The sequence below is a fragment of the Vicia villosa genome, unplaced genomic scaffold, assembly GCF_029867415.1.
Source record: "Vicia villosa cultivar HV-30 ecotype Madison, WI unplaced genomic scaffold, Vvil1.0 ctg.001480F_1_1, whole genome shotgun sequence".
Lineage (NCBI taxonomy): Eukaryota > Viridiplantae > Streptophyta > Magnoliopsida > Fabales > Fabaceae > Vicia > Vicia villosa.
In genome coordinates, this window is record NW_026705635.1 from 165659 (window position 1) to 170352 (window position 4694).

The following is a 4694-nucleotide window of genomic DNA, read 5'->3' on the forward strand; positions in this document are numbered from 1 at the left end:
TGTTTTGAATGTGATGTTGGTGTTGTTGAGTTGCTGTCGTTATAAGTTGTTGTTGATGCGTTGATTAAGTTGTAGGCTTGTGGTCAGTGTTGAAGTGACGATGAGTACCTCTATTTATTGGTACAATGGTGATAGAGGCTTATGCCTTTTGTGAGATGATTGTTGTTGTTGTATGTGATTGTTGCATTCATTGGATCACACACATTTGCATTCTGTGACGGCCTGGACTGGAAAACTAGCGATGAAGGCTTATGCTTTGATGCCTCTATTAACTGGCAATTTTATAAGTTGGGAGTTCTGCTCCATTATTAAGTTGGTAGTTCTACTCCAATAGTACCACATGCATGTGCATAATTGATTCGCATCTTGAGTTATGTGTGAAAATAAGTTGTTGTTATTAAATTGCGATTGATTTAAGTTGTTATGCTGATGTGATGGTTGATTAAAGCTGCCTTGTTGTTGTTATTAAGTTGTTTGTCGGTTGTTGCATAATTGTTGTTATAAAGTGGTGATATTTGTATAATCTAATCTAATATATTGTTTATCATACACCTGTTTATATTGGTTTGATATCTCACCCTTTCTTTTGTTTAGCCGTTACCTTTATACTGGTAATGTGCAGGTGATTCACAGTGATGAAGATTTAGTAGCTTCATTGAGTCCAAGTCGGTATTATCGCTCTGATACGTAGCACTCGGGGGGATGCACGATATTTATTTTATTTTGTGATTTTAATTGTTGTTATCACTGTATATGTTGAATTTAAATGAGAAGTTATGAAAGTACTTGATGTTGTTTTATACTCAGTTGAATTGGAATATGACATTATGAATTATATTGATTTAAATTAGTTGATTATGCTGCGTAGTAAAAACAAATTGTTTTATCTTCAAGAAAATTAATATAGGTTGTTTGAGGTTCATCCGAATATGTTATGCTATGTATCTATGTGCTAAACGGGATTAATTGCCGTTGTTTTAAGTTGAAAATGTATCATCCCATGTGGTGTTGAACTTTTATAACTCTGATTTTCGTTATAATTACCGTGGGTAGAATTGGGGTGTTACATGTTTGATGAAAGAGGAAATGCTCTCTATTTATAGGCCAAAATTAGGGTTTGTGGGTGAAAGAATCAGATCATTTGGAGTTCCCATGCCCAAGTTGTGTCACTTTGCTTGTTTGTGAAGAAAGGAGAAAGTTATGGTCTCCATGGTACTCGCTCTTGCTTTAAACATGGTGTAGGATGATTATTCTGAGTTCTTGAGTATTGCTTGTTGGTTCTGGTTTGCTTTTAGTGCAGAACAAATAATGTAGAGGCTCAATGCAAGAGTTATTGGTAATTAAAGTAGCTTTACAAGAATGGAAGTGTTAACTTTGTGCCATAAATGGAGTAATTCAATGGCAATGGTGAAAGCACTTGGTCCATAGCTCCAAAGCAAGTAAAATCATATGATTATGGTGCCTTGAACAAGTTATAGGACCTGTAATGTTTGATTCTTGCAAATTTGGACAAGCTTGGATCATAGTTCTTCATGTTCATGGCTTGAATTTCAAGTGTTATGGTACCCTATTCACAAATTCATATCTCTTAGCTCAAGCATTGAAATCTTGTGCTAATGGTCTCTTTGGAAAGCCCTTGCAACACTCTTCAACTTTGGTATTTGGTTCTCCTTCAAATTCATTGGTGAAAAGAATCCATAAAGTTAGGAAAACACTAGGTTTCAAACACTTAGAATTTTCTAAGTCTTTTGTTAGAAACTTCATGATCCCATAACTCTTAAATGATTCAATTTTTGGGAAAACGTTATATGTGGCAAAGTTGTTCATTGGATCAAGATCTATAACTTTCATGTTAGAAAATTTTGCATGTTGTATTGGAGATCCTTGAATCATAGTTTGAGCTATGGAGCCATGTCCTGATTAAAAGTAAACTCCCAGATGAATTAGGTCAAAAACCTTAGTTTGTGCACCAGATGAAATTGGAAGTTGTTAATATTGAATTGAGCCACTATTGGACTATGATTTTGATGGGGATAATCATTTGAGCATATGAGAATGCTGGAACACCTTTGTGGGTTTCAAAACCTTAATCTTACTTGAGTCTCTTGATCAACCACCTACCTAGGGAAACAAGCAACAAGCAACAAGCAAAACACATTCTTTTTTTTTTGTATATTTTTGTGAGTAATTGAAATATGAACAATGATGATGATAATGATGATGATGACCACACTATGTAGAAAGTGATGTGGGATCTCAAGATCAAAAATTGGGGTACATCAGGAGGTTGCTGGAATCTAAAAATCATCGGGTGAGAGCCAGGCGAGTTGCAGGAGAAGCAAATTCGCCGGACGAGCCAGAGGCAAGCATGGGGCGAGGATTTCGCCGTTGCTTCGCCAAGCGAGCGAGGAGAGAACAAGGATTCTCCACCGAGTCGCTTAGCAAGAGAGGGCGGGCAGATTGGCAGTGTGGGCAAAACGTGTCGTAACTTGAGTTTCGTGACTCTGTTTGATGCGTCATTCAAAGCATTGGGAAGTTGACGCTCAAAACTATATTGTGACATAATAAGATGAATTAATTAAGCATTATTCTAGTACCTAATGTGTTTAGGGTGTGGATTATTGTGCGTTATGTGTGTTTAATGACTTGTTTTATGATAAATTGATGAAGATGTTGTGGATGATGTTGATATTGATGATGATATTATGATGATGTCTTAATGATCTTGCATTTCCAAATATATACATGTTATGTTGATTATTGATTTGGAGGGTGATCAAAACCAAAAGGTGGGCCAGAGACGTCTGCACGGTGTTGATGAAAAGGAGAAGGGGTGTACCTCCAAGGCACTCCGACGAGCAACTAAGTAGGAGCACGACTACTTTTAGTGTTTCAAGGGTTTAAAATTGTGTTACCTGACCCTCTCAAAATAGAAGGTTTACATATTACCCTCAGCGCTTGGCCATTGGTCCATGTTTTGGGCTAGGTCGTGGATCTAGGTCCAAAACGCGTGACTACCAGTATTCTAGAAGTAAACTTAGGAATCCCAGGAGGCTACCCAAAACTAGGCGTTGGTCGGGCAAAGGGATATTCCTGGTCGACAGGGGTGCTTAGCAGGCGGAGGCCACTATGCTCCTCGATGGGGAGCGGGGTGGAAGTTTTGCAGCTGGTCTGGAGGCTAGTTTGGTCAAGCATAGCGATGGTGAGCTGTCCTCAACATGATGGAGGAGAGATCCTAACGAAGGTTCAAGGGAGACTGCACTCTTACTGCCCTTAGTTGATTAGGCTAAGGTTGTTGGGCCGCCCTAAGAGCATATATGGATTGGGCCCTTATTAGCCATCGAGCTTGTCCAGAACAGAAGCCCCCTAAGTCATTGCTCCGAGCATGGGGGTAACGACTTAAGAGCAAACCATGATTCGAGAAAGAGTTTATAAGGATGATGCCCATTTTTTGAAGAGGTTGTATTTTCGGTTCATCCGAGGAAGGGAGACCGTCGAGGAGATTAATCATTGTCGAGGAGGCACAGTTGGCAGGGAGGCGTATAGTTGAAGGAAAAATGAATGGGTGACAACGCATGCGTATGTTGAGCTACGTGTTGTCATAAATGTGCAATGATGGCTAGGCTAGGCACGTGCTCGGGCACACGCTAGGAGGGCTCTCTATAAATAGGAAGGAGTCGAACTCATTGTCACTTTCGTTTCTCTTTCTTCTCTAGTCTTCTGCCCGTAGTCTACTCGATGCTCTTTCCGCTATCTACCACTGTATGAAGTTTCTAACTACCACCAAGTTCTTTCGGACCATGTAAGTATTACCATTTTCTTTACCTTTTGCATTCTAGTTCTGGTATTTTTGTAGAATGCATGTGGTATAGAATAGGAAAAATGTAGTTTAGAAATTTCTACGGCGGAATGTTGGCGTTTGACGACAGCTTTGCATTTTTGGGTGTCGGCACCGCCGAGGTCGGGCGTGGAGCTTGTACCTTGCCGTGTCTATGCTTGACGCGATAGAGTAGAAATGCGAGTGTCTGGATGAACACTGGTCGGAATTTAGGTTTAGCGGTGGTTTGCATGTGTTTGGTGATGAACTTCATGTGAGGCTCTGTCATACCCCAAAATTTACCCTCTCATTTTAAATACAAAAATCTTTAAATGCGAAAATAATTAAAGAGGACACCCTAAGCTTTCCAACAAATTCAAAATTATTCCAAAATAATGAGAATTGAGAAAATTATGGATGGTGAAAGTTGGGAATTGAGTCAGTGCATAAAGTCCAAATTGAACAAATTCATTATTGGGACACAAATTTAATCCAATCACCCCTTAAATTGTTTTATTTCAATTGTTTTGATTTATTCATTTAAATAATTCAAAATAAGGAAAATAAAATAAATTAAACGCTTAGTGAGGTCCAAGTCCATTTTCTTTTTAACCTAATGTTTTCTTATAAATAACTAACAACCCTTATTTTTAACCATTGACCAACCATTCACCTCTACCAAATTCTCTTTTCCCATACACTAACAATCAACAACTCTCATAATTTTACACTCATCCACAAAAAACCCTTTACCATCGTTTCTGACCGTTACGAATAATCTCCCCTCACTCTAATTCCGGTTGCAGCAGAGTGATAAATTTTCCAGCCTATCAGCCGAATTCTGAAACTACTGTTTCGATTTGCTCCGAATTTTTTT